Source organism: Zea mays, chromosome 10 (assembly GCF_902167145.1).
Source record: "Zea mays cultivar B73 chromosome 10, Zm-B73-REFERENCE-NAM-5.0, whole genome shotgun sequence".
Classification (NCBI taxonomy): domain Eukaryota; kingdom Viridiplantae; phylum Streptophyta; class Magnoliopsida; order Poales; family Poaceae; genus Zea; species Zea mays.
The window spans coordinates 54558422-54574669 of NC_050105.1; positions in this window are offsets into that span (position 1 = coordinate 54558422).

The following is a 16248-nucleotide window of genomic DNA, read 5'->3' on the forward strand; positions in this document are numbered from 1 at the left end:
TGGCACACGAGACAGTCCGGTGCGCCAGACCAGGGCACTCTTGGTTTCTTTGCTCCTTTCTTTTTGAACCCTATCTTCAATCTTTTATTGGTTTGTGTTGAACCTTTATGCACCTGTATAGTATATAATCTAGAGCAAACTAGTTAGTCCATTATTTGTGTTGGGCATTCAACCTCCAAAATTATTTATAGGAAAAAGGTTAAACCCTATTTCCCTTTCAATCTCCCCCTTTTTGGTGATTGATGCCAACACAAACCAAAGCAAATATATAAGTGCAGAAATGAACTAGTTTGCATAAGGCAAGTGCAAAGGTTACTTGGAATTAAACCAATTTACAATTTCACTAGATATGCATGGATAGCTTTCTTTTTATTTTAACATTTTGGACCACATTTGCACCACTTATTTTGTTTTTGCAAATCTTTTGGAAAATCTTTTTCAAAGTCTTTTGCAAATAGTCAAAGGTATATGAATAAGATTGCAAGAAGCATTTTCAAGTTTTGAAATTTCTCCCCTTTTTCAAATGCCTTTTCCTTTGACTTAAACAAAACTCCCCGTGAATGAAATTCTCCTCTTAGTTTCAAGAGGGTTTTAATAGACGCCAATTGGAAGTATATTTAGATGTTAGTTTTGAAAATCTATCTTTAAATATACCAATTGAAAATATCATACCATATGAAGAAATTTCTTATCACAAGATATCAATTGGAAAAACAAACTTTTGTAAATAAATCAAATTTTTTGAAGTTTGGTGGTGCGGTCCTTTTGCTTTAGGCTTAATATTTTCTCCCCTTTGGCATTAATCGCCAAAAATGGAGACTTTTGAGAGCCCTTTTTTATTTCCTCCCCCATTGGTACAAGTAAATATGAGTGAAAGATTATACCAATTTGAGAGTGATGTGGAGGGACGACGAAGGCTAAAAGATACCGGTAGAGTGGAGTGGAAGCCTTGTTTTCGCCGAAAACCCCATTTCCCTTTCAATCTATGACTTAGTATAGAAATACACTTGAAAACATATTAGTTGTACCAAAAGAAAGAGATATGATCAAAGGTATAAAATGAGCTATGTGTGCAATGTTTCAATCAAAATTCCGAGAATCAAGTATATTTAGCTCATTCCTAAGTTTGCTTAAGGTTTTCTCATCTAATGGTTTAGTAAAGATATCGGCTAATTGTTCTTTGGTGCTAACATAAGAAATCTCGATATCCCCCCTTTGTTGGTGATCCCTCAAAAAGTGATACCGAATGTCTATGTGCTTAGTGCGGCTGTGTTCAACGGGATTTCCGCCATGCGGATTGCACTCTCATTGTCACATAGGAGAGGGACTTTGCTCAATTTGTAGCCATAGTCCCTGAGGGTTTGCCTCATTCAAAGTAATTACGCACAACAATGGCATGCGGCAATGTACTCGGCTTCGGTGGTAGAAAGAGCTACTGAGTTTTGTTTCTTTGAAGCCCAGGACACCAGGGATCTCCCCAGAAACTGACAAGTCCCTAATGTGCTCTTCCTATCAATTTTACACCCTGCCCAATCGACATCAGAATATCCAATTAAATCAAAAGTGGATCCCTTAGGGTACCAAAGTCCAAACTTAGGAGTGTAAACTAAATATCTCATGATTCTTTTCACGGCCCTAAGGTGAACTTCCTTAGGATCGGCTTGGAACCTTGCACACATGCATACGGAAAGCATAATATCCGGTCGAGATGCACATAAGTAGAGTAAAGATCCTATCATCGACCGATATACCTTTTGATCTACGGATTTACCTCCCGTGTCGAGGTCGAGATGCCCATTGGTTCCCATGGGTGTCTTGATGGGCTTGGCATCCTTCATTCCAAACTTGTTAAGTATGTCTTGAATGTACTTTGTTTTGTTGATGAAGGTGCCGTCTTGGAGTTGCTTGACTTGAAATCCTAGAAAATACTTCAACTCCCCCATCATAAACATCTCGAATTTTTGAATCATGATCCTACTAAACTCTTCACAAGTAGATTTGTTAGTAGACCCAAATATGATATCATCAACATAAATTTGGCAAACAAACAAATCTTTTGTAATAGTTTTAGTAAAGAGTGTAGGATCAGCTTTGCCGACTTTGAAGCCATTAGTGATAAGGAAATCTCTTAGGCATTCATACCATGCTCTTGGGGCTTGCTTGAGCCCATAAAGTGCCTTTGAGAGTTTATACACATGGTTAGGTTACTCACTATCATCAAAGCCGGGAGGTTGCTCAACGTAGACCTCTTCCTTGATTGGTCCATTGAGGAAGGCAGTTTTCACGTCCATTTGGTAAAGCTTAAAGCCATGGTAAGTAGCATAGGCAAGTAATATGCGAATTGAGTCATGCCTAGCTACGAGTGCATAAGTTTCACCGAAATCCAAACCTTCGACTTGTGAATATCCTTTGGCTACAAGTCGGGCTTTGTTTCTTATCACCACGCCATGCTCGTCTTGCTTGTTGCGGAATACCCATTTGGTACCTACAACATTTCGATTAGGACGTGGAACTAAATGCCATACCTCATTCCTCGTGAAGTTGTTGAGCTCCTCTTGCATTGTTATCACCCAATCCGAATCTCTTAGTACATCCTCCACCCTATATGGCTCAATAGAGGACACAAAAGAGTAATGTTCACAAAAATGTGTGACTCGAGATCGAGTAGTTACCCCCTTATGAATGTCACCGAGGATGGAGTTCATGGGGTGATCTCTTTGAATCACCTGGTGGACTCTTGGGTGTGGCGGTCTTTGACCCTGAATCTCTTGTTCATCTTCCTTGTCCTTGTTGACTTGATCTCCCCCTTGATAATTGTCCTCCTCTTGAGGTGGCTCATCATCTTCTTCATCTTGAGCCTGATCTTCATCTTGAGTTGGTGGAGATCCTTGTATGGAAGATGATGGATGATCTTGTGCTTGTGTGGGCTCTTCGGATTTCTTAGGACACACATCCCCAATGGACATGTTTCTTAGCGCGACACACGGAGCCTCTTCATCATCTAATTCATCAAGATCAACTTGCTCCACTTGGGAGCCATTAGTCTCATCAAACACAATGTCACAAGAAACCTCAATTAATCCAGTGGATTTGTTGAAGGCTCTATATGCCCTTGTGTTTGAGTCATATCCTAGTAAAAAGCCTTCTACAGCCTTAGGAGCAAATTTAGATTTTCTACCTATTTTAATAAGAATAAAACATTTGCTAACAAAGACTCTAAAATATGAAACATTGGGCTTTTTACCAGTGAGAAGTTCATATGATGTCTTCTTGAGGATTCGATGAAGATATAACCGGTTGATGGAGTAGCAAGCAGTGTTGATTGCTTCCGCCCAAAACTGGTTCGATGTCTTGTACTCATCAAGCATGGTTCTTGCCATGTCCAGTAGAGTTCTATTCTTCCTCTCCACTACACCATTTTGTTGAGGTGTGTAGGGAGAAGAGAACTCATGCTTGATGCCATCATCCTCAAGAAATTCTTCAATTTGAGAGTTCTTGAACTCTGTCCCATTGTCGCTTCTTATTTTCTTGATCCTTAATCCGAACTCATTTTGAGCTCATCTTAAGAATCCCTTTAAAGTCTCTTGGGTTTGAGATTTTTCTTGCAAAAGGAATACCCAAGTGAAGCGAGAATAATCATCCACAATTACTGACAGTACTTACTCCCACCGATGCTTATGTAAGCAATTGGGCCGAATAAATCCATGTGGAGTAGCTCAAGCGACCTGTCCGTTGTAATGATGTTCTTGTGTGGATGATGAGTCCCAACTTGCTTTCCTGCTTGATATGCGCTACAAATCCTGTCTTTCTCAAAATGAACTTTTGGTTAGTCCCAAAATGTGCTCTCCCTTTAGAAGCTTGTGAAGATTCTTCATCCCAACATGGGCTAGTCGGTGATGCCAGAGCCAACCCATACTAGACTTAGCAATTAAGCAAGTTTTAAGTTCAGCTTTGTTAAAATCAACTAAGTATAGCTGACCCTCTAATACTCCCTTAAATGCTACTAAATCATCACTTCTTCTAAAGACAGTAACACCTACATCTGTAAATAGACAGTTGTAGCCCATTTTGCATAATTCAGAAACTAAAAGCAAATTGTAATCTAAAGAATCTACAAGAAAAACATTGGAAATAGAATGGTCAGGTGATATAGCAATTTTACCAAGCCCTTTGACCAAACCTTGATTTCCATCCCCAAATGTGATAGCTCTTTGGGGATCTTCGTTTTTCTCGTAGGAGGAGAACTTCCTTTTCTCCCCTGTCATATGGTTTGTGCATCCGCTATCAATTATCCAACTTGAGCCCCCGAATGCATAAACTTGCTAAACAATTTAGGCCTTGTTCTTAGGTACCCAAACAGTCTTGGGTCCTTTCACGTTAGAAACAAGTACCTTGGGTACCCAAACACAAGTCTTGGAGCCCTTGTGTTTGCCCCCAACATATTTGGCAACTACTTTGCCTGATTTGTTAGTGAGCACATAAGAAGCATCAAAAGTTCTGAATGAAACATTATGATCAATTGATGCAGTAGGAGTTTTCTTTTTAGGAAATTTAACATGGGTTGATTGCCTAGAGCTAGAAGCCTCATTTTTATACATAAATGCAAGATGTGAAACAGTATGAGGTTTCCTAGCATGAATTCTCCTAATTTTGTGTTCGGGATAATCAGCAGAATATAAAATATAGCCTTCATTATCCTGAACCATGGGAGCTTTGCCCTTAACAAAATTAGACAATCTTTTAGGGGCATTAAGCTTGACATTGCTTCCCTGTTGGAAACCAATGCCATCCTTAATGCCAGGGCGTCTCCCACTGTAGAGCATGCTTCTAGCAAATTTAAACTTTTCATTTTCAATTTCATGCTCATTAATTTTGGCAGTTAATTGAGCTATATGATCATTTTGTTGTTTAATTAAAGCAAGGTGATCACGAATAGCTTCCACATTAACATCTCTACATCTAATACAAATAGCGACATGATCAACAGTAGATGTAGAGGGTTTGAAAATATTTAATTCATTTATCTTAGCATGTAATATGGTATTCTCATTTCTAAGACAGGAAATAGAATCATTGCAAACATTTAAATCTTTAGCCTTGGAAATTAAACTAGCATTTTTAGTTCTAAGGCTAGAAATTGATTCATTCAATTTATCAATCTTAGCAATTAAACTAGCATTTTCATTTCTAAGATTGGCAATTGAATCATGGCAAATGCTAAGCTCCTTTGTCAAGTTTTCATTTTTCTCTACTTCCTGAGCATAAGCATTTTTTACTTTAACATGCTTTTTGTTTTCTTTGATAAGAAATTCCTCTTGGCTATCCAAGAGTTCATCCTTCTCATGAATGGCTCCTATCAGTTCATTTAATTTTTCTTTTTGTTGCATTTAAGGTTGGCAAAAAGAGTGAGCAGATCATCTTCATCATCACTAGAACTACCCTCATCACTAGATGTAGTATACTTGGGGGTGGTTCTAGATTGTACCTTCTTCTTTTTGCCGTCTTTTGCCATGAGGCATTTGTGGCCGACGTTGGGGAAGAGGAGGCCCTTGTTGACGGCGATGTTGGCGGCGTCCTCATTGGAGGAGTCGGTGGAGCTCTCATCGGAGTCCCATTCCCGACATATGTGGGCATCGCCGCCCTTCTTCTTGTAGTACATCTTCTTTTCCTTCTTCTTTCCCCTCTTGTCGTCGCCCCTGTCACTATCACTAGACATAGGAAATTTTGCAATAAAATGACCGGGCTTACCATATTTGTAGCACACCCTTTTTGAGCGAGGTTTGTAGTCCTCACCCCTCCTTTGCTTGAGGATTTGACGGAAGCTCTTGATGATGAGCGCCATCTCCTCATTGTCGAGCTTGGAGGCGTCGATGGGGAGCCTACTTGATGTAGACTCTTCTTTCTTCTCTTTCGTCGCTTTAAATGTGACGGGTTGTACCTCGGGTGTGGAGGTGTCGCCTTGCTCCAAGTCGATGATTTGTTTGGAGCCTTTGATCATTAGTTCAAAGCTCACAAACTTCCCAATCACTTCCTCGGGAGACATTAACTTGTATCTAGGATCCCCACGAATTAATTGAACTTGAGTAGGATTGCGAAAAACAAGGGATCTTAGAATAACCTTGACCATCTCATGGTCATCCCATATCACACCCAGATTTTAGGGGTCCAAAGCCCGGGCGCGAACATAATCACCAGGTGTGCTGGGACCAAGTTTCACACATATGATGAATCATAGCACATGATCGAATATCACATCTTTACTACATAACAGGAGTTTTGTACAAAATAAATAAATAATTACATCATACAGAGACAACGATCTAGCAACCCAAAGTTGACTGGGAGACAACGACCTAGACCACTCATGAACTCGTCACAGCATCCTCCATGCGCCTCATCCTGCGGTACCTATTCTTGACCTGTGGGGGGTGTGTGAGACAGAAAGAGTGAGCTCACATACGTTCATAGCTCAACAAGTTGTGGGGAATAATATGCATGAACTCGCCAAAGGTGGGAGCTCACAAAGTGTAAGGCTTACCAAAGAGGATGGTTAGAGCTGAGCATTGCTTTTAAAGTTGGTCAAAATTTTATTAGCAGTTACTAAGTATAAGTAAATACCAACCCAGTTAAGTAGTAGAACAAAAGTAACAACATCATCTGCGATGCAATGCATATGACAAATTGAATTTAGTTCCATAAATTAATCATGTGAGTGTCCGAGCTGCTCATGACCGTGAGCACGACTAGTATAACAGTTTTACACTCTGCAAATGTTGCGCATCTTTACCCACAAGTCATGTTATCCATCTGCCAAGGGATCGCGACTTCCCATACACCTCTACAGAGGAGGCGAGGCAGGGTAACACTACGAGGCCTTTACAAAGTTCCATTAGCTTCAGAAAACCCGCTACAATTTATAGGAAGCTCCAATGTAGGAATCCCTCGTCTGACCGCCATCGCAGCAAAATCAACCCGAGGACCTCCCTACACTGACCACTCCCCTACTGCCCTTGCCCCTTTCGGGTAAGGTAGTCCTCCACTAGCTTTCCTAGTTAGTCAGCCAAGGGCGTCTCATTCCACCCTTGTGGTAGCACTGTTTTCCAGGGTGGTTCTCCATGTTCCAATTAACATAATGATCTTATCAAGTGATAATAAAAGAATAATCGTGAATAAAATGTATCTCTATACCCAAAACCACATAAAGCAATAGCATGTACTACCCAAAGATTCAGTGGTGAACAAGTTATAAAGATAGTCAAACTAGGGTAACCGATTAGGTCCCATCAAAATTAACCTATGTAGATCATTATGATTAATCAGAACATGACTGGGTAGAAAGAAGTGATCAAGGGCACAACTTGCCTGGGACTTGAGATTCTAGGTACCACTTGCTCTTCCGATGACACGTGTCATCACTGCTAGTCGTAGCAAAACATGATATAGGCAAAATTAACATTACACCAAACATAATAACAAACTGCATAATAATAATCTACGCGTTGCTACGAGATCGTGGGTTCGCGAATCACTAGAATCGGAGTTAGGGTTGAAGAGAGGTGGTTTTCGGAAGATCTATGTGATTAACCAATTAGATCTAGATCTTTAAGTTGGTTTTATAAGTCATGTGATAAAGATATTTAAGGGGTCACTTTGATCTATATCATACTAGAGTGGAAATAATATTTTAGTTACATTATAGTTATATACAAACTAACTTTGATTAGTAGGAACAATCTACTAAACATAGGTTAAATGAATATTTATTTTTGGAAACATGCTATTTGCTAAGATAATGTTACGGAAGCATAGGCACAATTATTATGAAGCTAACACAACTTGAATGGATCAAATCGGAATTAAGACGTAAAAGTTATGGGTTAAACAAGTTTTAGGTTATTTTTAATATTTATTTTGCACTTAAATAAGACTCCAGGGGGTATTATTGCAATTCCCAGGGACCTATCTGTAACTTGTTTCAAAATGTGCGGGGATGGCGGGTTTATTTTAAGGGAAGGCAGGGTCTCTTTAGCAAAATTGACACATTGAAGGGGTATCCTTACCTCTGGGCCGATGGATTTTGCTTAGACGGTCCTGATTACATCCTCGCCTGCTTATAAATTGGCATGCCGCAGACACCGCATGATCTAGGATCCATGGTCCGAAGGATGGTCACGCCAGCACTAGTATCTGAGAGCACCTAGAGGGGGGGGGGTGTGAATAGGTGATCCTGTAAAAATCAAATACTTGTAGCCACAAAACTTGGTTAAGTGCTAGCACAATGGAATCAAATGGCTAAGGACCGAGCTCTTGTGAAACACAATAGTCACAAATAAAATAAGCACAAGAGACACGGTGATTTATCCCGTGGTTCGGCCAAGTATAACACTTGCCTACTCCACGTTGCCTTCTGTCGGGTGGCGCACCGGACAGTCCGGTGCACCACCGGACATCCACTGTTAATTGTCCGGTGCGGATCTCCTTCCTAAAATGGCATAGCCGACCGTTGCAGAACTGTAGCCGTTGGCGCATCGGACACTGTCCGGTGCACACCAGACAGTCCGGTGCCCCCTATCGACCGTTGGAGCGGGCCACGCGTCGCCCGCGGATTTGGCGGCCGACCGTTCCGCTGGCAGCCGTTGGCTCACCGGACAGTCCGGTGAATTATAGCTATACGCCGCCGATGAATTCCCGAGAGTGGCTAGTTCGCCAGAAGCCAGCCTGGCGCACCGGACACTGTCCGATGTACCACCGGACAGTCCGGTGTGCCAGACTGCGCTGAGTCTTGGTTGCTCCAGCCAAGTCTTTTCCTTTTTCTCTTTTCTCTAATTCTAGCACTTAGACAAATATATTAGTACACAAAAACCAATGTACTAAGTCTAGAATCATTCCTTCTTGTAGATTTGCACTTCATTCATCATTTGGCACATAATAACTCACTCAATATGTGTTGAGCACTTAATCACCAAAATATACTAGAAATGGCCCAAGGGCACATTTCCCTTTGAATCTCCCCCTTTTTGGTGATTTATGCCAACACATTAAAAATCATCCAATAGAAGTGCAACATCCATACATTTGAGAACAAAAATTGTTTTTGATTCAAATTTGGCATATTTGGATCATTCTTTTCCACCACTTGGTTTGTTTTTGAAATCAAACTCATTTCCCTATCTCTAAGTTAAACACACTTGTTTAGGCAAAAAGAGAGGTATTCCAAGAGAAAAATTGATCAAGAGCCAAAAACTCCCCCTTTTCCCATAATCAAATATCCTCCCACAAGAGACCAAATTTTGCACATACAAGTATTTTGACAAATCAAAAGTGCTAACTCTACTATTTTTAAATTTCTCAAGTGGTAGCTGATCCATTTGCTTTGGCCTTTAATTTCTCCCCCTTTGGCATCAAGCACCAAAACGGGATCATTCTTGGCCCTTTAACCCCATTGCCTCACCAAATTGTTAATTAAGAGCAAAAAGGCAATAAGAGCATAGAGATAAACTTGGAGTTAGTTACCCTCACATCAGAGTGCAGTGGAAGTCTTTCATGGTACAAGTCCACCTTTCCCTTTCAATTCACCTTTGAGACTAAATTAAGTAAACTCAAGCACACGGTTAGTCTCAAAGGGTCAAGTTGTAGCATTTCTCCCCCTAAATATGTGCATCATTCACATGTGGACTTGTGAGGTCCGGGGATCTCTTGCACAACTTGATCACCATAAGTAAGCAATAATATGCATAAAAGAACATGATCAAAGACATGAAACACATCTATGCTATAGATCAATCTAAGTTATGTGAATCTAAGACATTTAGCTCACTACGCAGCCTGCAAAAGGTCTTCTCATCTTGAGGAACCTGTTCATCACCTTGAGTTGGGGGGTGCACCGTCGTTGAGGAAGAAGGTTGATCTTGCTCTTTGTGTTCCTGTGGTCGCACATTTCCAATCGCCATGGTGCGAATTGCGTCCGTTGGAACATCATCTTCATCTACATCAAGATCAACTTGCTCTCTTGGAGAGCCATTAGTTTCATCAAATACAACGTTGCTAGAGACTTCAACCAAACCTGATGATTTGTTGAAGACTCTATACGCCTTTGTATTTGAGTCATAACCTAACAAAAACCCTTCTACAGCTTTGGGAGCAAATTTGGAATTCCTACCTTTCTTCACAAGAGTGTAACATTTGCTCCCAAATACACGAAAATATGAAACGTTGGGTTTGTTACCGGTTAGAAGTTCGTACGATGTCTTCTTGAGGAGGCGATGAAGGTAGACCCGGTTTATGGCGTGGCAAGCTGTGTTCACAGCTTCTGACCAAAACTGCTCGGACATTTTGAATTCTCCAAGCATCGTTCTTGCCATGTCTATAAGCGTCCTATTCTTCCTCTCTACCACACCGTTTTGCTGTGGTGTGTAGAGAGCGGAGAACTCGTGCTTGATTCCTTCCTCCACAAGGTACTCCTCTACTTGAAGATTCTTGAACTCGGACCCGTTGTCGCTCCTTATCTTTTTCACCTTGAGCTCAAATTCATTTTGAGCTCTCCTTAGGAAGCGCTTAAGGGTCCCTTGGGTTTCTGATTTTTCCTGCAAAAAGAATACCCAAGTGAAGCGGGAAAAATCATCAACAACAACAAGACCATACTTACTTCCCCTAATGCTAAGGTAGGCGACGGGTCCGAAGAGGTCCATATGAAGTAGCTCTAGAGGTCTTGTCGTGGTCATCACGTTCTTGTTGTGATGAGTACTTCCCACCTGTTTACCTGCTTGACAAGCTGCACAAGGTCTATCTTTTTCGAAAGAAACATTGGTTAGACCTAACACATGTTCTCCCTTTAGAAGTTTATGAAGGTTCTTCATCCCAACATGTGCTAGACGGCGATGCCACAGCCAGCCCATGCTAGTCTTAGCAATTAAGCATGCATCTAGATCGGCCTCCTCCTTCAAAAAATCAACTAAATAGAGTTTACCGTTTAGTACACCCTTAAAAGCTAGTGAACCATCAATCCTTCTAAAGATAGACACATCAACATTGGTAAATAAGCAATTGTAACCCATATTACATAGTTGACTAATGGATAACAAGTTATACCCGAGCGATTCAACTAAGAACACATTAGATATGGAATGCTCGGAAGAAATAGCTATCTTTCCTAGACCTTTAACCTTGCCTTGGTTCCCATCTCTAAAGATGATCGAATCTTAGGAATCTTTGCTCTTGACGTAGGAAGTGAACATCTTCTTCTCCCCCGTCACGTGGTTTGTGCATCCGCTGTCGATAATCCAGCTTGAGCCCCCGGATGCATAAACCTGCAAGGCAAATTAGGCTTGGGTCTTAGGTACCCAACTCTTGTTGGGTCCTACAAGGTTAGTTACAATATCCTTTGGGACCCAAATGCAAGTCTTGTCTCCCTTGCATTTGGCCCCCAACTTCCTAGCAATCACTTTCTTATTTTTACATGAAAGTACAAAATTAGTGTTGCAGGCATGAAAACAGTAGCAGATTCATTAGGCATTTTCTTAGGCACATGATGAATAACATTTCCCTTCCTAGGCCTACTTCTACCATGCACAAAAGTAGAACTTGAAGCAATCATAGCATGTGAATCATAAGCACCATAACTCCTGTTATAATGAGTATTCCTAGAAACTTTTCTATCATATATGAACGCATGATTCTTTTGAATGCAACTAGCCATAGGGGCCTTCCCTTTTTCCTTGTTGAAAATCGGAGCCCTTTGGCTTGTTAAGTTCTTGGCTTCCGTCTTGAAGCCAAGCCCATCCTTAATTGAGGGGTGTCTACTAATAGTGTAGGCATCCCTAGCAAATTTTAATTTATCAAAATCACTTTTGCAAGTCTTAAGTTGAGCATTAAGACTTGCTACTTCATCATTTAATTTGGAAATGGAAATTAAATGTTCATCACAAGCATCAAAATTAAAATCCTTGCATCTATTGCAAATTACAACATTCTCTACACAAGAACTAGATTTGTTAACTACTTCTAGCTTGGCATTTAAATCATCATTAATACTCTTCAAGCTAGCCACAGTTTCATTGCAAGTAGATAACTCAGAAGATAGTAATTCATTTCTCTTTATTTCTAAGGCAAGAGACTTTTGAACACTAATAAATTTGTCATGTTCCTCATATAAAATGTCCACTTGTCTCTCTAGCAGTTTATCTTTTTCATTCAAGGCATCAATCAACTCATTAATCTTTTCTACTTTAGCTCTATCTAATCCTTTGAACAAGCTAGTGTAATCTACTTCATCATCACTAGAAGTAGAGTACTTGGGGGAATCTCGAACACTCACCTTCTTTTCCTTGGCCATGAGGCAGGTGTGACGTTCGTTGGGGAAGAGAAAGGACTTGTTGAAGGCTGAGACAGCGAGTCCTTCGTCGTCGGAATCAGAGGATGAACAATCCGAGTCCCATTCCTTTCCAATGTGTGCCTCGCCCTTTGTCTTCCTATAGTTTTTTTGCTTCTCTTTCTTTCCGCCCTTTCCTTATTCCTGGTCACTAGAGTTATCGGGACAATTTGCTATAAAATGATCAGTCTTACCGCACTTGAAACATGAGCGCTTTCCCTTTGCCTTGTTCTTGTTAGAGTACTCCTTGCGTCCTTTCAATGCGGTCTTGAAGCGCTTTATGATTAGGGCCATCTCATCCTCGTTTAGCCCGGCCGCCTCAACTTGTGCTACCTTGCTAGGTAGCGCCTCCCTGCTGCTTGTTGCTTTGAGAGCAACGGTTTGGGGCTCGTAGATGGGCATTGGGCCATTCAATGCCTCATCAACATATCTTGCTTCCTTGATCATCATACGTCCGCTTACAAACATTCCGAGTATTTCCTTGGGCGTCATCTTTGTGTACCTAGGATTCTCACGGATTGAGTTCACAAGATGAGGATCAAGAACAGTGAAGGACCTGAGCATAAGTCGGACAACGTCGTGGTCCGTCCATCTAGTGCTTCCACATTTGTCTTTAGAAGGAAAAAGTAAGAATAATCAGAGTAAAGTGGAAATAGATGAGAAAAGATTAAGAAAAGTTTAGAAAGAATCAGAGTAGCAAAGGTAAGTAGATAATGGTTGCCAAGTTCTATCTAGGTTTCGTCCTACAGTCAACATTCGTCTGATACCACTTCTGTCACACTCGGATTTTAGGGGTCCAAAGCCCGGGCGCGAACATAATCACCAGGTGTGCTGGGACCAAGTCTCACACATATGATGAATCATGGCACATGATCGAATGTCACATCTTTACTACATAACAGGAGTTTTGTCACACCCGGATTTTAGGGATCCAAAGCCCGGGCGCGAACATAAACACCAGGTGTGCTGGGACCAAGTCTCACACATATGATGCATAGTGGCACAGGATCGAATGTCACATCTTTACTATATAACAGGAGTTCTATACAAAATAATTAAATAATTACATCATATGAGGAAACGATCCAGCAACCCAAAGTTGACTGGGAGACGACGGCCTAGACCTCTCACGAACACATCGCAGCATCCTCCAAGCGCCTCATCCTGCGGTACCTGTTCTTGACCTGTGGGGGGGGGGTGTGAGACAGCAAGAGTGAGCTCACATACATTCATCGCTCAACAAGTTGTGGGGAATAATGTGCATGAACTCGCCAAAGGTGGGAGCTCACGTGAAGTGTAAGGCTTACCAAAGAGGATGGTTAGAGCTGAGCATTGCTTTTAAAGTTGGTCAAAATTTTATTAGCAATTACTAAGTATAAGTAAATACCAACCCAATTAAATAGTAGAACAGAAGTAACAACATCACCTGCGATGCAATGCATATGACAAATTGAATTTAAGTTCCATAAATTAATCATGTGAGTGTCCGAGCCGCTCATGACCGTGAGCACGGCTAGTATACCAGTTTTACACTCTGCAGAGGTTGCGCATCTTTACCCACAAGTCATGTTACCCATCTGCCAAGGGATCGCGACTTCCCATACACCTCTACCGAGGAGGCGAGGCAGGGTAACACTACGAGGCCTTTACAAAGTTCCACTAGCTTCAGAAAACCCGCTACAGTTTATAGGAAGCTCCAATGCAGGAATCCCTTGCAGGACCGCCATCACAGCAAAATCCTCCCGAGGGCCTCCCCAGGAATCCCTTGCAGGACCGCCATCACAGCAAAATCCTCCCGAGGGCCTTCCCAGGAATCCCTTGCAGGACCGCCATCACAGCAAAATCCTCCCGAGGGCCTCCCTACACTGACCACTCCCCTACTGCCCTTGCCCCTTTCGGGTAAGGTAGTCCTCCACTAGCTTTCCTAATTAATCAGCCAAGGGCGTCCCATTAAACCCTTGTGGTAGCACTGTTTTCCCGGGTGGTTCTCCATGTTCCAATTAACATAATGATCTTATCATGAACAGTAATAATAAACAGATAATAAAAGTGTAATCATAATTAATGTATCTTCATACCCAAAACCACATAAAGCACTAGCAAGTACTACCCAAAAAGTTCAGTGGTAAACAAGGTATAAAGATGGTCAAAACTAGGGTAACCTATTAGGTCCCATCAAAATTAACCTATGCAGATCATTATGATTAATTAGAACATGAGTGGGTAAAAAGAAGTGATCAAGGGCACAACTTGCCTGGGACTTGAGATTCCAGGTACCAGGATGATCTTCAGATGACACGTGACCTCGCTCTAGTCGTATCAATACAAACAAACATTGTATAGGCAAAATTAACATTACACCAAACATAAGTACAAATATATATTAATAATCTACATATTAAAATAAGATCACAGGAACAAGAATTATTAATTTCGGAGTTATAGATTTTAAGTTATGGATTTCCAAAGATTCTATGTGTTTTGTACAAGATTAATTAGGATATATATTTTAATGTGGCTTTCATGTCAAAACAGTGGTACTAAATGATAATCAATAATATTACAGAATTATAGGAATTAGAATGGATTAATTTGGACTTCACCTGAATTTTCTACAAATTAAACAAGTTTCTAGATTTATTTGTGCACTAAAAATTGATTTCTGATATTAATTTCTGATTTTCAATGCTCTCTGGATTGGGCCTCAATAACAGAAAACAGCAGGGGCTCACTGGTAAATTATCCTAGACTCAGTGAATAATGCCCCCAGGACGGCGGGTTGGTTTAGGAAAAGCCGAGGGGCTCATTTACAATTGTTCTGAAGCGAAACGGTATTTCCCAACCTCAGCCGTTGGATTCCCCACCTACGGCCGAGATTAGATCACAATAACAATTAAATCAACAGGCTATGTGGGCCGCCAGATTGGTCATCCACGGCACGCACACGCGAATGACATCGACCGCTAGATTCGCCCTGAGCGGCCAGATTTTCCCCAATCGAACAGGTATACTCTAGATTGATCTGGACCAACCGATCCAAGGCGAACGACCTGGATTCATTTGCGATGAAGCGTTTAGCAACTCTAATCCTAGCCGTTCGCGCCCGAATCCACGGCTGCCAGACTTTCTTCACTAACCCAGCGCAAGCCGACGGCGCAAGCACGGCGGTGCCCAGACCCGCGGCGAGGACTCCGCGCGAACACGCAGACGGCGACCTATCTTCTACCTTTCCGGGCGTTACACAACTAAAAAGGGACGAAGCGCACGGCGTGGAAGTGACCTTACCATGGGTGGCGACTCCGAGACGCGTGCCTACGACGAGCGCCCACACCGGTGTCTGCGAGATCCCCGCCAATGGAGATGCGCGAGATGGGTAGTGGCGATCCAATCACGGCACGGTGCGATCCAGAGCCGCGACCAACATAGCGAGGCGGCGCCCCGTCGAGATGACGACGGCGAGCACGAGTGCCCAGGCGGCGTGAGCGCGGACAGAGGGATGGAGCCGAGCGTGCGGCGTTATTTTCTATCTCTGCCCATGGTGCTCGACGAACTTGAATGAGGTGGGCGAGCGTCGAGGGGGATGCCAAGGCTTTATATTACGGAGGTGATGCACAGAGCGATTGAATACCGCGCAGATCACGGAGGTCGGTTGCGCAGGTGGCGCGGCAGCGGACTCTGCGCGGGCGGTTTGCCAGGCAGCTCAGATTCGTTGCGAAGTTCACGGCGTGGGAGATGAACCTGACAAGTGGGGCCGCGATACCAGATCCCCCGCTCGGACAGATGGGAGACTGACACCAGGGACCCACATGTCGGCGCCATGTCAAGGCGTGGGCTGACCGGCCGTGATGGGCTGAGGGGAGAGGTCTGGCGGGACAGAAAAT